Here is a 20,414-nt window from a genome sequence, read left to right as displayed (position 1 = left end):
CCTCAGCGACCGGTTTATGTGCAGAGGATCATAGGAGTTATTAGTTTGTTTCTTCCTCACTTTCACTCAGCTACTCCAGCGTGGGGACAGTGAAATTTGAAAGGGTTCTCTGAAAATGAAGGCGTCGGGATAGTCTTACGTCAGTTGATTATTGGGACTGTAAAGCATCATTGTTTGTAATGGCTTCACTGGTTCCTTGTTTAATTAGACCGCCAGTTTCCAAAGTGCACTTGAAAGTTAGGCTTTGGCGATGGCATTAAAAAAAAAAAGTTGTCGTTTATGGTATGCGTTTTGTTTTTTTCTTTTTCTTGAGTAAACAAAATGAAGTTAGGAACCAAAGCATCACTGTTTGAGACGTAAAGCGTTGGTTTTTAAAAAGCAAAGCTAGTCAAAGAATATTTGTCTACAGAAAAAAAAAAGTCTAAGTGAAACGTAGTTTGCTAGATTACTTCCCGCACAAAAGATTCTTAAAAATTGATTAGTTTTCTTCTTAAACACTGTTGAATTGTACAGTGTGTGGGTACTTTTCTGGTTTATGCAAGGTTAGGAGACCTCTTTGGCTGTTTTATGCTGGCTGTTGGGTTCAGTTCAGTGACTTCCTCAACTCTTGACTTTTAAGAATAAGGAGGATAGGTCTTTGATTCTCTAGAAAGAGCACAGGTTGCACGGCAGGAATAAGTTGCCTTTTAAAAAGGCAGCAGCTGGGACATTGCTTTTTTATGTGTGTGTATGTGTGCTCCTGTCCTTTGTTGGTGAGGTTTAGTGCACACTGACAGCAACAAGAATCCTTTTCCCAACTGGAATTTGTAAAAATCTTTGGGAGTTCAAATAATGAATCCTACTAAACTGAGAATGAATCCATTCATTTTGTGTTAAGTATCCCATGAATTTAACTAATCTTGGGAGGCTTATTATTATTATTATTATTATTATTATTATTATTATTTTTGGAGGTACCTTATGTGCATGATATTTATCTCCTCTATAGTGGCTTCTCAAGCTTTTATAAATATTTGGTTACCATAAGAAAGAATTGACAAAGAACTGTAGTTTTAGGGAACAGTATTAACCATGCTCTATAAATGTGTTCTGTTGTAATATACCATTCTCAAATTTATCATGTGAATTCTTAATTCTGTATAATTTTGAATGTTTGTGTAGACAAAAATTAATTGCATTTTGCTGTAGCCTTTGAGGTGTTATTTTAGTGACAAAATCTAAAAACTGTGAGGATAAAACAAACATTTAGCTGCTAGAAGTAGGGAATGTCATAAATAACATTCAAAATTTGACAACATTGAAAACCCCCATTACTAATTTAGTTACTGATGGCCACTCTGATGCGTGCCCTTCTCTCTCTTTTGTATGCGTAAAAGCAACACATTAATTTACTTCATTCTCTACAATGATCCTTGAAAATGTTCTCAGATTCTTGGTGGCAGACAGTATCAAGTCCCTTAAAGCCTGGCTCGGGAGGGGGGGGACCTCTCAAGCATATGGAGACATCTAGAAAAAGATGTGCATCGTCAGCTGTGATTCCATTGTGTGCTCTCAGACTAGATCTGAGCCTTCTTCCTCCTGGGGATTTCAGTCTTAACAGAGGAGTTCTTTGACTTTTATATGTCAGGGTACTGAAACGGAGGGTAGAAAAAAGCTCACCAGTTCTGAATTTAATATTTTTTAGATAGTTTGGCTCTGATTTTTAACCTTGCATTGGTTAAATGCAATTTGCATGACTTTCATTCACTGGTAGAGGAGTATTTCACTGGAAATGTAAAATGTAAGGATCGGAGGGAGACTTGGGCTGGGTTTGAGTGCATAAAAGGGTAACGCTCCTTGGTTGGCTATATCTATAGCTCTATCTTATTAAAGGTTTCCAAGCCTCACAATCGAGGACCTGTGAGCATTGCTTTCATTACACACCCTATATTTAAGGATTGAGAACCTTAGCTGTTTCAAATCACATCAGGGTGAAACGTGATCCATAAGTTGGCAGATTGAATTTCTTAGGAAAAAAAAAATGATTGCATTATATTGGGTTTAAAAGTGATTCTTTTAAGCAATCTTAGGAGGTCAGCAAAAAAAAAAAAAAAAGGCAACAGTTTTTCTAGAAGGTCAGTTTTCTGAAATGTGCAATGTGTTCTTGATATTTTGGCCACTCTTATGTCGTGGTTGAAATTATATTTAAAGACATAATTAATGCTTAGCTATTTTTATGGCAGAACTGCTATTTAAGAAATTATTGGCTTTTCAATATTCTGTGTTTATAGTTTTGTTTGGTAATTTATGTTATTACATGCTCTATCAATTTTAAATTAAGATAATAGGAGGGAGAAAGAAAAGTCACTGCCTTAAGGTATTGGTCTTTTATTGCAATAAATCTTAAAAATCAGCGGGAAATTAGGATCTTTTCCCCTAACGAAATAATCAAACTATATTTACATACCAATAATGAAAGCCATTCAAAGGAAAACAGAACAAAACCCTTGGTTTTTTATACTCTCCTATCTGAAGCTCATTTACCACTCTGCCATGTTTTTTAAACAAAAAAATATTCTTAGCGTTTATTTCCTTTTTTGTTTTAAAGGGTTGTAGAAGGGTTTATGAGTTGCGAACTAGAAAGAATGTTATGTCATGTTACTCTTTGAAGTCTATTAAAAGTAATGTCTGCAAAAGCTGTAAAATACAATTTTAGGTCATAGACCCTCAATTCAGACAGCATAAAGAAACTCGTACTTTATGGAGTCTAGGTACTAATTTGTGATAGAGGTGGGAATGTGGCTTCTGTGAATATTTTAGAAGCTGGTGTAGTTTTTCTAGCTGTTGTAAAACTGAGGCAAAACTGATTCTGAAAAGACTGGAAATCTTAAAGGTAAACTTGTGTGTTGAAGGTAACTGAAGTGAAAGGACTACATGATTGTTGGGTAGATCACAATAGGGCTTTTGGGGCAGAGAGTTTATGTCTGTCCTATGAAATGTTCATCAGTAACCACATTTCTGGCTTCCAATGGCTATAATGACATAATGCAATTGTGGAAAAAGTGATTCTAGGACAATTTTCAGTTGGTTCCCTAGTTGGAAATTTCTAGAGGAGCATTAAATGAACAGAGAATCTATGGGGATGCTTTACCGAGCTGCTTTTGAGGCTTTTGGACTTTTAAGTAAGAAAGAGAGGAGAACTGCTTGTAGGTAAAAGTTATTGGCAACTAGTTAAAGGTTCTGAAAGAAAAAATAATTTTTAATTTGAGTATCAGTTGATAGATACATGGAGAAGTGGAGTTGGCAGGTTAAATCTGGTAGAACTTATGCCTTATAGGGAGCTAATCGTGACCTGTTAAGAGTTCCTGATGGGTAACTTAAATCTCACATTAGGCTTTTTAGATCTTGTCTTCACATTCTTGTCTCATTTAACCATTGTTTCATTTATTTGTTCACTTATTTATTTGATGAGTTTTTGAGCATCCCCCCGTTGGTAGTTTACTTTGATAGTATAAACCGTTCATTACAAATCCTGTGATTTAAGAGGGAACAGAGTGGGTGATTTTTAAAAAAAATGTTTATTTATTTTTGAGAGAGACAGCACAAGTGAAGGGAGTGAAGGGGGGTGGAGCAGAGAGAGAAGAGAGAAAGAGAGAGAGAGAGATCTCACGACTGTGAGATCATGACCTGAGCCCGAGATCAAGAGTTGGACGCTTAATTGACTAAGCCACCCAGTGCCTAATTGACTAAGCCACCCAGTGCCCCTTAATGGATGGTTTTTTTTTGGTGGAGGAGGAGGTGGAAAGGGACATGTTCACCTTAATTTTCAATTAGCTTTGATACTAAAGATCTGTGTGTGTGTGTGTGTGTGTGTGTGTGTGTGTGTAATTTTAATTATGTATTGTCAGAAAATGTTACTTTGGGTTTGGGCTGAAAATAGGATTATATGTTTATAATGAAAAAGTTGTTAAATGTCCCCTTGACTGATTAGCTTACAATCAAATAAGTTTCCTTTAACGAAGGTATGAATATTTATGATTAGTGTTGTTTTATTTTCTCTGGAATTGTGTCAGTGTAGTCAGCATGGCAATCTTCAGCTGGTGGAAGGCATGTGGGCAACAAGGCAGGGACCTCCCTGTTTTGTGGAGACGCTGCCTTGTGGCTGCGTTAAGGCTGACACATCCTGGGCCTTCATACCCTAAGTTTCTAAAGGATGGAAAACTCCCTGTGCAGCCTTTCCCAGGTGTTCTGCTATGATTATTTGTTTTTCTAGATTTAACTCGTTCTTGCTCTTGACTAAAATGTCTGTATTGGGAGCGTAACGACAATACAACATAACCGATAATAGCATTGAGTGCCAGCAACCTATTAGGGGCTTTATGAGGTGGGTTTTTTTTTTTTTTTTTTTTTTTTTTTTTTTTTTTGCCAAAGCCCTATAAAGTAGAGGTTACCTTGTTTTCTAGAAGATGAAGCTTAAGGGAGGTTAAGTCATTGTGCATATGAGCGAAACGTTGGGGGGAAAATTCTCCTTGACCAGCGAGTGAGGGGAAGCAGATCATGAGTATCAGAGGGAATGGCGAGCCTAAGAGTGTCTTCCTTGTAAGAATCTGATAAAGAACAAGCTTGCAGGCTGTCAGTCTAGTTGTTTAGCCCATGAGAGGGATGAAGAGATGTGAGTGGTTCCGGTCCTGCAAACTATGCCAGCAGGTGTCTCGCAAAGTCTTGCATCCAGGCAGGCCTATCCCTGGACAGGCGTTACTTAAGATCTACAAATAGTCTCCAGCTTTTTTTCCTTTTTTAATGTTTATTTCTTTTTTGAGGGGAGAGAGAGAGAGAAACAGGGTATGAGTGGAGGAGGGGCAGAGTGAGGGAGACACAGAATCCGAAGCAGGCTCCAGGTTCTGAGCTGTCAGCACAGAGCTCGACATAGGGCTCGAACTCACGAACCGTGAGATCATGACCCTAGCTGTAGTGGGACGCTTAACCAACTGAGCCACCCAGGGTCCCCAAAAGTCTCAGCTTTTTCGTCAGCAGCCCAGTGTTTAACAACTATTAAATTGCAGGGTTCTTGTCTTTTAATGTTCAAAAAGTAAGAACTGGAATGAAGTAAAAATAGGTAACATTTATTGAGTGTTTCCTAAAAACGTGGTGCAGGGTTAAAGCACCCTTACTGTATATTCTTGTGTGTTTCTCCCTAACACAGTGAGGTGGGTGTTCTTGTTATCATTCCTATAATATAGTTCGTGCAGTGGAGGCACAGAACCGTCCAGTAACTTGCCAAGGGTCACACAGCCAGACTACCGGAGAAGAATTTGAACCCAGGCCAACATTGCCCCTCAGCCCTGCCCCCTTAGCGTGTGTTCTCTTAGCTAGTGGGCCACACTTCTTTCAGCATAATGTGGTTGTGTCTTATCAAGTGCTTCCTTGAGAGAACACAGATCAGTGATTCTCTACTAGGGAAGAGGAAAGGGGTAGGAGCAGATTTTGAGAAAGCACATTCTCACAATAAAAAGCTAAGAAAATAAGCTCTAGAAAACTTGATTGTGGGGACTAGGGAGAAAACAGATTGACAGCACTGTAGGGGATATAGGTTGAGAAAGGACGAAACACTGATACAGATATTTGGCTTATATCTTTACAATATGTTTAATTCTAGTATGTTTCACTATCAGGTGGTGATTGTGTGACGCATGTTTTACAGATTTTGTGCAATCTATGTGGCGTGGATGACTTGGTGTTGAGATACTGTAGTCTCAGAAGAGGGCTGATAATATATTCAGTCATCTGACTTGTGCTCTGCTATTTGTGGAATTCTTCTGTCTGCTCAATTGTTTGCAGGGAGTGCGGAGAGCTTTCAGGGGACTCTTTCACCTATGCACGCGGGGGGATTAGCGTGCACTGCCTTTAGTGTTGTAGCTTCTGGGGACTGAAGACTTGTTGTCATAGATGGAAATATAATGCATGATATTTTCTGTTACTCATTTAGTGTGTCTATATGAAATGTGATCCCACATATTCCAAGGCTTCACTTGCAGAGTGTGAGTTCTGAAAGTTCCTGTTGTTGCTGACTGACCTCTGCCCGTTGAAGTACCCATCTAAATGAAGATTCTTTTCTAGTAGATTATTTCTGCTTATCAGATCAGCTCATTAACCAAACATAAAACGTCTTCCCTTGCCTTTGGTAGTACAGTAGCATACGTAAGAATATTTGATATTAATTTATCTTAAAACTTCTGTTTCTATTAATATGCTTAACGATGAAAAGCTTTCAGTTATTGTCGGAGTGTAAATTTAAAAATGGAGTTGCATATCTTAGAGAAACTTACAGTTTCACTTGAGTCATTTCTAGGCCATTTCTAGAGTCAAACTAAAGGGAAAATTTAGATAGCTATGTGGATAACAAATTTTTAAAAATATATTTTTAGGGACATAGAGCAGGTGACTCTGGATCCTGGGGTCATGAGCTTGAGCCCCACGGTGGGTGCAGAGATTACTTAAAAAAATAAAAATACAATTTTAATGTGCTTGTATATATTTTAAAAATAGCATTACTCATAAATGTGTTTATCAGGTAATCACCTCTGGTTATTATTAAAACATAGGTGCTGAATTCTTTCACATATACTTTTAGATTCCTGAATAAGGAATATGGAAATTCCTTGCTAAAAATCTGAATGTCAAGGGTGTGAATTTCTGCATATTTAACATTAATGCCATTTCTCGAAATTACAGAAGTTGGTCTCAATAGTTATGGAGATAGGCAGTAGGGGCTGGCGGGGGTGGGGGGGGTGGGGGCTTGAGAAGATTCTGCTGTCCTGTATCTGCCTCCTTGTGCCTGCAGCCTGATGTGGGTCATAGTGTTGGGTATGCTGTGCTCTGAGACTAAGCTCCTGCATGGCTGAGTACTTTGAAGTGAGGATGGGATGGGAAATAATGGGACAACTTTGGACTGCTTCAATTTGGGTATAGATCTTTGTAGACTTTTTTCCTCTGCTTTCGTTTATTTTTCTCCTTTGGCTTTCTCTCTCTTTTTTTCCCTTCAAGTTAAAGACGGATGATGGCTGGTAGTGAAGGGAACACGATCAAGCTTATGGAGGAAGTCTGTTACTATCATTAAGTATTTCATGTATGATCATGATCTATGGTTTCCCCCTTTACCAAACAGATTGGCTCTGCTAACAGCACTTAGTGAAGAAGCTAGCTATTTGTTAAGTAAGCCATTAGGTTGAAAACAGATCACTTAACAGGCACAGTGCAGTAATTGGCTGATTTGTTGTTGGAAGTTGGTCGGTTGCTGGACAGCATTGTGGTCTAGTAGACTTGGGGGGCTGAGTCTCTGTTGTCTAATAGGATTGAGTATTACACTCCCTAGCTTTTATGTGTTTTATTTCTTCCTTGTTTAAGGATATTGTTACAAGCTCTAGAGTGTTAGATGTCTTGAAAGTGTTCATTAGATTCAAGTGGTCCAAATGGCATAAATTGGAAATATTAAGATGATTTAAGATTGATGAAAATTGTAACCAAATTCCTAAAGCCTTAGGAATGTCTGCCTCTTTGGAGTTTCTGGTAGTATATTGTATTTGCAATTTCTGGAATTCCATTTTGGGGTTATGTTATGTGTATTTTTCTTACTGCTGTTTTAAGTAATAATGTCTTGATTCCTTAAGGCTTTTCTGTAAGAGTGTGATATAAAAATATTTATCCCATTTAAAAAATGTCATTTTTATTGTATTGTAGCACCACTAGAATCTTTTCAAAGGAAACACATAATAAGTGTAAATAATGGAACCTAGTGAAAGAAGTGGATGTCATGTAAAGCTCTTTGATTTATGCTGTACTACCTTTTAAGTAGGAGGTGTGTACAGTTAGTTAATTAAGAATTTTAATAAATGGGGAGCCTGGGTGGCGCAGTCGGTTGAGTGTCCGACTTCGGCTCAAGCCATGATCTTGTGGTTTGTGAGTTCGAGCCCCGCATCGGGCTCTGTGCTGACAGCTCGGAGCCTGGAGCCTGTTTCACATTCTGTGTCTCCCCCTGTCTCTCCTCCTCCCATGCTCATGCTCTGTCTCTTTCTGTCTCTTAATAATAAATAATAAAAATAAAAAGAATTTTAATAAATGAAAGGCTTTAGCCAGTTAGATAGAACACAAAAAATGACATGATATTCATTGTGAAGTGAACATATTGACAGTGACAGTTGATGGTAACAAAAGTCAACAAAATGCCTGGACATTGAAGGACATTAGAAAACAAAATTGGAGCATTATCCTTCTGGTTAGAAGATGCTCACATAACAGCATTCTCTTAATCATGGGTGATCTCATTTTAATAGTAAATATTTTCACTTTGAGAAAAGGCATTCAGGAGAAGATGGTCAGGAGGTAAAGGGAACCCCAGATATTTGACTCTAGGAGAGCAAAGCTTTAGGCGGGAAGGAATTGGGTCTGGATACCTCTGGCCTGGCCTTGTGTGCTGGTGGTAGGGTCATTGAGCTGGACCTCCTGCAGAGGTTAGGACTCCCCCTAGGAGAGGTGCCCTTCTCCCCTCCCCCCCCCCCCACCGCCCTTACTATTACTGGGGGCAGCTGCTGACCCTGTGGTGGGGAGGAAAGGGAGAGCCTGTGCCAGATGAAACGTGGGTTAAGTCCCAGCGCATGAAGGTCCCAGATGCTCACCTGCACAACTTTCGTTTGTGTCTGGGTCTCCCACCAGGAGCTGGCCGGCTCTCATGTATGACATCTTCTGATCTGTATCCGTAATTCAGGCAGTGCTGACGGCCTGTGCCCTTGAGGCACCATCGAGCCCCACAGCCCTTCCACCCCTGTGCTCTGTGAGGTGAGAAGTGAGGGGATTCCTCCACCTAAAAGCAGTTAAGACCAGGTGAGACCAGGGAAGACCTTCAGGGGCTTGTGATTTTCAGAGGCTGAGTTCCTTGCCTTTACCTGGCTTGGCCTTCAGAGGAGTGAGGGAAGCCAACACCTCGCCAAGGGATAGAGTTTTCTTTGCTGTGGGGAGCCCTTTTCCATTCCCTTCTTGAGAAATTTCCCATTGAGGTTCACGTGTTTCCTGCAGGTTCATCGGAGATTTTCTGGACCTGCCTCAGTTGTTCATAGTGGTTCATTGTCTTCGAGAAAGAGATCGAGTGTATAATGGAGATGGGGGGAAAGCTTTCAGAAAGAAGTTGAGGGGGCGTGGAGAGGAGTTGCTGTGTTGGATCTAGGCTAAAAAGGTTAGGGCCATGTAGATGCAAGATATCAATGCAGCAGAACAGCCTTGACTGAAATGTGTAAAATAATGAAGGTGTATATGGAATAAATCGAGAGTAGCAGGTACAGGCCCTTGCAGCTTGAAAGACTTTAAGGATGCACTCCTCCTTTTTCCACTTGATCATACCGAGCAGTTAACTTATAGTACTTGAGACTTTAAGCGGAATAGGCTATTTATACAGGCTTTATTTTATTATTTTTTTTGGAAGGCTTAGATAGATAAATGATGGCTTAGTTCCTAATATCAGTAAAACAAATGAGAATTTTTGATATACATTCTTTGGAGCTTAGTATCAAGGAGAAAAACCATGAATTAAAATGCTCTGAATAATCAAGCATTAAAATTTGTCTACTGTGTTCAGTAAATATGCTTAAAATGATTGTATGCATTGGCTTATCTGAATGCAACAGGTACAACAGGAAATAGTACATGTTTTCTCACTGGTTTGCTAAAAACTGGGTAGTAAGTATGGAGTACATATGTGTATATTTTTTGTTCATTTATTCTTTCTCCCCCTCCTCCAAAATAGTATTATAGAACAGCTTAAAACCTTTCATTTTTAAACTGTATTTGGACTGACTGAACAAATTCTCCTTTTGCACTGTAAGTCATTGATAGACTGATCTTCCCCAAATACCCCTTTTATAATAATACAATTCCCTACACATCACAGAATGATATTCCTAAACACTTACTAGAATAGGTCTATCACAGACCCATTTTCCCCCTATTTGTGCTTTTTACATGAGCCTTTGTACCCGTTAGTCTGTTCTTCCTGGCCTCCCGTGAGCCTGTGTTGACCATGCAAACTCACGCTCTTCGATTTTGCCCCCAGAAAACTAATGAGTTATTCTGCAGTTCAGGAAGCAATCCTTTGATATTAAACTCAATTTATTGGGAGTTTATATTGTTCTCAGTTAATAGCAGAGCATATGATCAAAACACAGAGACATGGAATCCAGCAGTATTCAAATGTTATTAGTAAAGATGCTTATTACATTGCTTACAGATTTTATTAAAAGAAAAAAGGTCCACTTACCTTCAAAACAGAAACAATAAAGACTTGAATTTTGGGCTTTGTTGCTTCTGTAAAACTGAACATTTTTCACACTGAGACTTATTATCTTTTCCCCTGCAGAATATTTTGACACTGTGGTGAGAAGAGGGATTAATAATCTCAGTTTATAGTGGAAAGAGGAGAAAAAAGGTAAAGAAAGCCTTGGGGAAATTCAGTAGTACTGGAAAGGTAATAAAACAAAACCAAACACAGAGAAAGTACACCAGGGTTGGCACTTAAATACTTCCATTGAAGAAGTGATAAAAAAGAGAATGAAAGCGTCATTTGAAGGGCTGATGTCTCAATAGATAAATAATGAAATTCTACAACTATCCAAAGAGCAAATCCCTCATAGTCCACACATAATATATACTTGTGACAACACCTATAAAAACATTCTCAACCTCCTTCCCAAATCTCTACTTAAACAATTCTCTATATTGTGGGATCATTTTATTTGCAGAGTAATTGAGAAAGCTATCTGTCTGTCAGCTATTTACATTCTGTCACAAGCCAATTATATATTAAAGTAGTAGAAACAGTATACACCTCAGGTGGAAAAACAGGGTGGTGCTTGTGATGTACAGGGTCATATCTATGTCCTTTCCTTAGCTCCTGTGATCGTCAGTAATGTGGTAGAACAAGTGGCTAAGTAACGGCTATTTCCATGCTGTGTATGCTGCTGCTTTCTCCCTCCTTCTTTGTGTGTGTGTGTGTGTGTGTGTGTGTGTGTGTGTGTGTGTGTGTTAGATAAACTATTTGAAAGTAAATTACAGATGCCCCTTTATCCATAAAGCACACTGCCTTAAAATAAAGGCATTATTTTATATCACCGTATACAGTATGAATGGGACTATTCAACCCAAGAAAACTAATGTCCCAATAACAATTCTCTAATCAGTTTTCCCAGTTGGCCCCAAACTGTTACAGTTTTGGGTTTCAAACCAAGAACTAATCAAGTTTGCTCACTGTATTTGACTCTGTAGTCTCTCTTACCATGAAAGATTTCCCCTAGTTTTTACTTTTTTTTTTTTAATATTTTAACGTTTATTTATTTTTGAGAGAGAGAGAGAGAGTGAGAGAGAGAGAGAGAGAGTGTGAGCTGGGGAGGGGCAGAGAGAGGGAGAGACAGAATCCGAAGCAGGCTCTAGGCTCTGAGCTGTCAGCACAGAGCCCGACACGGGGCTGGAACCCTTGAGCTGTGAGATCATGACCTGAGCCGAAGTCAGACGCTCGACCAATTGAGCCACCCAGGCGCCGCCCCTGTTTTTAGGTTTTTAGACTACTTTTTAAATGTTTTTTTTTTTAAGTTAAATTTCATTGTGGCAATATCTATAAAATTTGCCATCTTATAATTTTTTAAATAATTGAGTAGTGTTAAGTGCATTTACATTGTTGTGTAACCAGTCTTTTCAGTGTTTACTTCAGTTTCTCCAGGTACCTCTGGCCGGCTCAGTCCAAAGAGCATATGATTCTTGATCTTGGGGTCATGAGTACGACTTCCCAGGAGACTCCTAGAGTTCTCTGATGGTAAACCTTGTCAGAGGCAGCATTCCTCTGAGAGCCCCACGTTGGGTGTAGAGATTACTTTAAAAAAAAAAAAAAGACTTCAGTTTCTCTGTTTCAGTGTTAAGAAAATTAAATTGTTGGGGCGCGCTTGTCTGGCTTATTTGGTGGAGCATGCGACTCTTGCTCTCAAGGTTGTAAGTTCTAGCCCCATGTTGGGTGTAGAGATTATGTAATAAAATTTTTAAAAAAGATAATTAAATTGTTAAATATGTTAATGAATTTGATCAGGGCTGAAGGATAGCATAACCTTTGAGAGCTTATTGCTTGAGATAGTGGCATCTTAGGACTTTTTCTTGGCATGTCCCTTCTGAATGCTCCTCAGGTCTGGGCCCAGACATACGTTGTTCAAGTGCACCATAGGGAGATACACCTAATGCTGAGGGACGCAAACATGGAGGGAATGCTGCCTCTGAGAAGGTTTACCATCAGAGAACTCTAGGAGTCTCCTGGGAAGTTGTAGATTTCTCTTTTAGGCGCAGGATGGGGGTTGAGGCGTTAATTTTATAGCACTTGGCTAAATAGAAAGCTTTTATTCAAACACTTGTTTGGAGTAACATTAGAGAGACAAAAATTTGCTGGGATTTTATGGAGTTTGGCAGCTTGGGTTTCTTGAATGCTTGACTGCACAACTTTGAATTTGAAGCTTTCTGTTTCTTTTTCCTTTTTTTTTTTTTTTTTTTTTTTTTGCAGTGTCTTCATTTATTCTCCCTTCAGACCTTTTGTGCCTCTCCTCCACCCCCATGATTTCCAGCTTTCATGTCTATTTAACCTCCTGTTCTCTTCATTATAGAGAGCCCTCTTGTCTTCCCTTGTGAATCACAGTGGATATCTGGGATTCATTCTCACTTTGAGAAATAGAATGTAAAAGTAAAACTCATTCACAGGTGTGCAGATTATACCAGAGAGGTACCTCGTTTTGTCACCTACCTAATCCAGTGGAGAAGTAGTTATTATTTTAAGTAGGCTTCATTCCCAGGGCAGAACCCTATGCGGGACTTGACCTCACGATCCTGAGATCAAGACCTGAGCTAAGATCAAGAGTGGGACGCTCAACTGACTGAGCCACCCAGGCGCCCCAGTAATTATACTTAATGTAGATCTGGAAGCCTCAGTGGAAAAGTTGTGGGTGGGAAAAACACTACCACTCAAAGAAGACAAGAAATGACACAAGAATTTAGGAAAACTCCAGTATAGCTCTCAACTTGAAACTTTTAGGCTCCTGGAAAATAAAAAACAAGGTTATCTTCTCTTATTCTACCTAATATTCTCAGGGAATGGAGTATTGTTAGGCTAATGACCATGAATCCTGTACTTCCCGCCTCCCTGCGACAACAGGACAAAACAAAATATGCTGCTCAGGAATAATGAGAATGTTATTGAATTAATATTTGTACTGAGAAATCATATACCTGGGAGATACATAAGAGGCATGAAGAATGGAAAGAAAAGTGGGGCTGCACTTAGTCCTCTTTTTATTTAACACATCTGGACAATTTTAAAGTGACTAGAATTTAAAATAAGTGACTGAGAAATACCATTTTCTGATACTTATTGATTGATTGCAAAACTTTCCTGAGCTGTCTTTCAGATATACTAAGTGATAGCCCTCTTGTTCATCTCTTTTTGTGTGCATTGTGCTGCTTTTTAAAAAGTTTTAAATGTTAGAAAGGGTTGGACAAAAAGTGTAGTTGCATTTCTGAGTGGCTGCGGGCTACATTCCAAGCAGATAAGGTAACAGGTAGCAGCATGGCTCAGCTGAGAGGGAGGTACTTCATGAAATAGAACCAAAACAGGGGCATTATGGACAGGTGGGGGAGGGGCACAAAAATAATAGAAAGAAAGTGATATTATTATAAAACAGGTGCTATACAAAACCCTCAGAAAAGGAGTGGTTGTGTATCTAATTTTTCTCGTTTTGTTTTTTATTCCTTTGTGCACCTCATATTTTTAAACGAGCCATTTAGAGGAAAATACTTTTAAAGATTTTAGTTTTTAGAGTAATTTCCACACCCAGCGTGAGGCTTGAACTCACAACCGCAAGATGAAGGGTCGCATACTCTACTGACTGAGCCAGCCAGATGCCTCAAGGAGAAAATACTTTTAAAATGTGACGTATTTTCCCATCAGGTTCTGCACTGACAGTGCAGAGCCTGCTTGGGATTCTCTCTCTCCCTGGGATTCTCTCTCTCCCTCTCTCTGCCTCCCCCCCACCCCCATAAATAAACTTTGATAAAATGTGAAGTATTTTCCTATTTTCTAAACTGATTTGAAATGTGCTAAAATTCACTAAGGTCCACGTCCTTTTCTCAGTTACTGACCTGTTTGTCTCTCTATCATGTAACTGTAAACTGCAGAATTCTAGGTTAACTCCTGGACTTGCCTTTCTGTCTCTTCACTGGGTGTTACTTTTTGTGTATGGTGTGTGTGTGTGTGTGTGTGTGTGTGTGTGTGTGTGTGTGTGTTTAAATGACAGTGTCTTTTGTCCTTTCTGGCTTTCTGCATTTTATCTGCTGTGGGTTTAGAAACCAGATAACCAGATTTGCTTGTTCATTCAGCAAAAATTTAGTGAGCACTTCCTATATATAACCAGACAATGGGAACACAAACATTAAAAAAAGAAAAGGCCCCTATCCTTGAAGATCTCACAGAGAAGGAAGGAGTCACGTGGGCAAGTAATGACAACATATGCATTAGAATAGGAAATTGTATTAGAGGGCTAGTCATATATTTTATGGGGGCAGATGTTCATTTTGTGAGGTGAGGGAAGGCTTTATAGCTGCTGGAGTGTTTGATTGAGCCTCAAGGGCTGATTTAGATTTCATCAGAGAAAAGGTATTCTAAAGAGAGACACGTGCAAAGGATGAACATAGAAAATACCATAGTATGTTCTATTTTTCTCTTATTATATATGTACTTTTTAAAATATGCACTTTAAATAAGATCTGCATGAGAATCTGAGAAGCTCCTATCTGTAAAACTGGTAATCTTTAGAGCACGGAATTTGGGATATTTACTTTGAATGTTTAGAAAGAAGCCTTTTTGTCTCCTCTTCATTTCTTGCTTGTGTTCTGGATTAGGGAGTTCTGTTTACTGTTGGTGCATAATATATATCCCTCACTTGGTGGCATCATGCTCACAAATGTGGGACACAATTGGAAAAGCCATGATAGACATAGCTTATCTGCTCCATGACATCTGGCATTCAGCTAAGAAAGTCTCAAAGCCAGGGCTTGGCAATGGAATCAACTGAAGGCTTGCTCACTTTCATGCCTGCTGTTTGATGTAGGCTGTTGGCCATGCCCTCATCTGAGTTACATGCTCAGATATCTACATATGCCCTCTCTACCTAGCTGCTTGGGCTTCCTCACAGCATGGCGGCTGGGGTTCAGAATGTAATCCATCCAAGGATGCCGTCACCCTTTATGACTTAACCTCATTAAGACACATGGGAGGAAGGATGATTTATTGTTTTTGAGGTCTCCAAAGTGATTCCATATGAGATGTAATGAGCAGCTGTTCTTTAGTTCCGTAAAAGGCAAAGTTTTTAAACTATGTCTAATGAGATTTTTAGATGTTTAGAAGAACTTTCTGATAAAAAATTAATAGGCTTTTTTTTTTTTTTTTTTTAACTAGAGGAAATGAGATGATTTTAAAGAAATTTTCTGGTAACAGATTCTCTGTTTATCTCCAAAGAAAATTATAGGGCATTAGTTAATCTTTCTAAAACTTTTCTTTAAATTCTAGAATTACCTTTATTTTAAATACAGAAAAATGTGGCCTATTGTTTTTCTTTCCTATTCATGTATTTATTTGGTAGAACTTTTGATTAAATTATAATAACATAGGGGCGCCTGGGTGGCGCAGTCGGTTAAGCGTCCGACTTCAGCCAGGTCACGATCTTGCCATCCGTGAGTTCGAGCCCCGCGTCAGGCTCTGGGCTGATGGCTCGGAGCCTGGAGCCTGTTTCCGATTCTGTGTCTCCCTCTCTCTCTGCCCCTCCCCCATTCATGCTCTGTCTCTCTCTGTCCCAAAAATAAATAAAAAAATGTGAAAAAAAATTTAAAAAAAAAAGAAAAATCAACAATAAATATAAGCAGCTCATCAAAAAAAAAACCCCACAAATATATATTTTAAACATATAAAGAATCTAGAAATGTCACTATGGAAGAATGGAGCCTGTTTCCGATTCTGTGTCTCCCTTTCTCTCTGCCCCTCCCCCATTCATGCTCTGTCTCTCTCTGTCCCAAAAATAAATAAAAACGTTGAATAATCGAAAAAAAAATTATAATAACATATATTTTTGAACTGTTTGTTTTACCGGGAACATTTCTAGGGAATTAGCCCTGAAAGCCACTCACGATATGAGTAATCATTAATATAGTCCCCCCTTCAAGCACCAGGAGGGTCCTGGTTCAGCAGATCGCTTTATAGATTAAGGCAGCATTCTGTTCAAAAGATGCTTTTTTCATGTGCTGGGAACATGGATGATAGAGTTTTTATTCTAAGTCTCTAGTCCAAATTTCAAAATGCATAAATTGTCTACCTAGCTTCTCAAAATGGAAATTCCAGTGTCTCACTGGGATTTAGAAAAAGTATGGACGGGGTCTCTGCTTTTAAAAAGAGACTCTTCAAGGGACTCTGCCAGATTCTTTGGAGAGCCAGCCTTGAGAGTCCCCTGGTTTAGGTCATGAGCCAAGGTAGCGGTGTGTGATTCTTTTCCCATTGGGATATCCCAGCAACCAGAAACAAATAGAGGGTTAGGGATACTCCGTGTGAAGATTGCCCCGCAAGACTGTTTGTTGTCTGCATGTACTATTTGAGCTCATGATTCCATAGTAAGAAATTTCTCAGTAGAGAAGATCAGAAAATCGTACAGTGAAGTAATTGACATCTAACATACCATCAAGCACAGACCTGTCCTTGGGAAGGGCATTTCACTTTTAGGGATAAAATGAAAGTAAAATCTTTCAAGATCTTGTCATTAGTTTTTCTTCCTAGTTACTCCTATGATGTCACTGCAGGGCACAAAGTTTATAAAATTCTTCTTAGAGAATTTGCTAAAATCTTGTGGAGTGTTCTGTTGAAAGATGTTAACATTACATATTACATATGTTATATATACCAACAAACTTGGGAGTTTTTTACATGCAAGAGTTCTTTGGTTTTGGAATTTATTTATTTATATATTTTTAAAAAATTCTAGCCAGTATGGAGTAGCATTTAAGAGCCACATTGTCTAGATTGTGGTCTGGCTCCATCACTTGAACAGATGTGACCTTGTGCCCCAATTTCCTTAAATGTTCACTGTTGTTATTATCATGACTTTATATCTCCCTCAGTGGTCAGAGTCTGAGACCCAATTGGTGTTCAATAGATCTTGACTAGTTTTTTGTGATTGCAATTCAGAGTAGATTATTTTAAATGCAAATTGAGGGGGATTTAAGGAACTACTTAGGAAGCCAATCCTGAAGACTAGAACCACATCTGTGTGGTCAAGTTTTTTTTTTAAACCACCTTTCTTTATTAATTAATGCATGTTCCAGAAATGCAAGGGTTACACAACACTTTATATTATACAGTCTATAAGGATACATTATAAACTGTTTTGTAACTATAAACTGTTTAAATTTTTTTTTTTTCCAACGCTTATTTATTTTTGGGACAGAGAGAGACAGAGCATGAACGGGGGAGGGGCAGAGAGAGAGGGAGACACAGAATCGGAAACAGGCTCCAGGCTCCGAGCCATCAGCCCAGAGCCTGACGCGGGGCTTGAACTCACGGACCGCGAGATCGTGACCTGGCTGAAGTCGGACGCTTAACCGACTGCGCCACCCAGGCGCCCCAACTATAAACTGTTTAAAGTAAATGTGCTACTACTCTGATTATAAGATGATTATTATTATAATCGCATTAGCATTTTAGTACCTAGTAGGTCTAATTCAGTGGTTCTTGACTAGTGGGAGTAGGGAGGGAGGACAAGGATTATTTGATGTATTATTTGGTCCTTTTTTATATCCATGTGGTTTCTTGGTAGTTGAAGGCAAAGCTGATAGTGCTGTTTTATGCAAAAGGTTGAGAAGAGGGTGCTTTAAATTAATAGAATTAAAGTTTCTTATGTTTTGGAAAAATTTGGGAGGTTATTTTTAAAATTACTCAGAGGTGGTAGAACATTTTATTTATCCTATTAAACATAGCACGGGCACGTGGGTGGCTCAGTTGGTTAAGCATCTGGCTCCTGATTTCGGCTAAGGTCATGATCTCATGGTTCAGGGGATCAAGCCCCACGCCGGGCTTTGTGCTGACAGCACAGAGCCAGCTAGGGATTCCCTTTCTCCTCTCTCTCTCTGCCCTCCCCTGCTCACGCACACTCCTTCCCTCTCTCTCTCAAAGAAATAAACTTAAAACAATTGTTAAAAACAGGTCCAAAAAATCAAGTACATAAAATACACCTTTAATTAACCTGGGAGATTGAATGCTTATTTGACATATCTAAGTGTTGGTCTTAGAGGTGGACGGTGGTATTCTCTATAAGAGATAATACTTAGATTTCTCAGGGAAATCTAAGGAGACCTCAATGTTGGAGTCATTTGACGGGTTTGATTTAATATAAAACCTCTTCTTTTGAGAACACTACTGCATACAACTTGACCATTAGTTTTGACTAGTTGAGACGGTGGCTTAAAGCACAATAATTTTCTCAGAAAAAGTGAGACTCTTGCTAAGAATGGTTGGACATAATTCACGGAAAGCAGATGTTTGTTTTTTCTTGGATCCTGAATGTACCCTATAAACAGATGCTACAAAACCACTTGAACATCCAAGGAAAGAAAGTCTCATTAGCCGTTCTCCACCTCAGCTGACTTCATTGTACAGTTTAGTTAAGTCTGATCATCAGTAATAGTTTTGCTTTCCCTAGAGATAAGTTGACCCTCTGAGTTGTTCTAGATCTAGCCTGTTCCCTAGATAAGTTCACATTTCACAAATCATAATGAGGGATGCCTGTATTCAGTTGTGTTTGCCCACACTTACTACACAAAGTACACACTGATTTACCCAGAGATGATGGACAACTTTATATAGCTAAATTGCCTAATGGGGAATTTCCAGATCCACAGGGAGAGATGAGAGAGTTACAGTTACCGATAAAGTACATTTAGAAGGTTGGTTTATGAAGTTCAAAGGAATGAATGCCTTTTCTTATTAGTAGAGTATGAGCAGAACATTTCTGAATAGCATAAAGAAAATTTCTTGGATTGATTATAGTCCACATCTATATATAGAATGGAATCATTTAAAAATATTTGGCTTAAATTGGGAGTCCAATTTAAATATGCTTTATAAATCTTAGTAATACTGTTATACTTTAGACTGGTAACCATTACTTCAGTTCTAGTCAAGCTACTGACCATGTGTCATGACAGGTTAAGGGACTGAAATAGAAGGAGATGGTAACTCCAGGTCTAGCTCCTCCCTGGTGAGAGTTTTTCCTTTTACGTCTGACTGTCGCACGTTCACATGGGGAATAGCATAACCTCTTTCACTGCCTAGCCCCTCTTTTCATTTTCAGTCAGTCTGGTGGCTTGGCAGGACTTTCCCGGAAGCCCATACCTTTCTGGAAGTGCGCACCTGTGTGCACCGGCATCTGAAGGAACGCTGTTAGGCTCTGGGTGCTTTACCTAGCATCTACCTTTCAGAGAGATGCCACGGAATTGGATATGAAAATTCACTGTCTTCCTACCGTTTTCCTTAATTTTTTTCTTATTTGTTTTTAATCTTGAAATAGGAACGTTTATTAGTAAGTCAAATGAGCTATTGAGTCAGAGCTGTGGAAACTGTGGGGTACCATCTGTGTAGTTTGTGATGTGCCATATCAACTCATTTGAGCTTTTAGCAGGAAAAGTGATCTAAAATTACAAAGCATTATTATTAACACAGTTGGTTCTATAGTGGATCAGGGTGTGAAAAAAAAGAATCTCTGGGGGACAGACTGCTTTTCTGTATCAGTTGTATTAACCCTTCTGGAGCATGTGATATTATTTAGTAATTTACCAATTGGTCTTTATCAGTTTGCTATCTTGGTATGTTGCAGAAGAAGTATATCCATGTTTTGGCTTAGATCAGACTCATTTTTTACAGGTAAACTGTCATTTTCATTCAGAGTAGATCTGTGCTAACTTCCCTGCCTCATTCTTCTGGGGTTCCTGAGCAGCAGTATCTGAGAGCTGCATTTTGTATTCTAGATATTGTTGACGGGCCTGGAGCAACAGATACTTGAGCTTTCCCCACAGGGCATATTAATGTTTCTTGATCTATGACTCTATCACACTGGAGTCGACGCCTCTTTGTTCTTTTCTTCCTCGTTTAAACAGAACAAAATATGTCTTTAAAAATTTTTTTTCCAGTTTTATTGAGATATAATTGACATATAACATTGTTTGAGTTCAGGGTGTACAATATAATGCTTTGATATGTATCTGTATTGCAAAATGATTATCACCGTAAGTTTAGTTAGCATCCCTCATCACATAGTTACACATTTTTTTCT

General features: G+C 38.9%; 1 protein-coding gene across 9 annotated transcripts in view; it reads left to right on the top strand.

Annotated features, from left to right (window-relative positions):
• The window catches only part of NCOA2 (nuclear receptor coactivator 2), a 290,646-nt gene that overhangs the window by 2,016 nt on the left and 268,216 nt on the right, over positions 1-20,414 (top strand). The window lies entirely within an intron of this gene.

Source organism: Felis catus, chromosome F2, assembly GCF_018350175.1.
Source record: "Felis catus isolate Fca126 chromosome F2, F.catus_Fca126_mat1.0, whole genome shotgun sequence".
Classification (NCBI taxonomy): Eukaryota; Metazoa; Chordata; class Mammalia; order Carnivora; family Felidae; genus Felis; species Felis catus.
The sequence above is the reverse complement of the archived record's forward strand: the minus strand, read 5'-3'. Positions and strand labels throughout refer to the sequence as shown.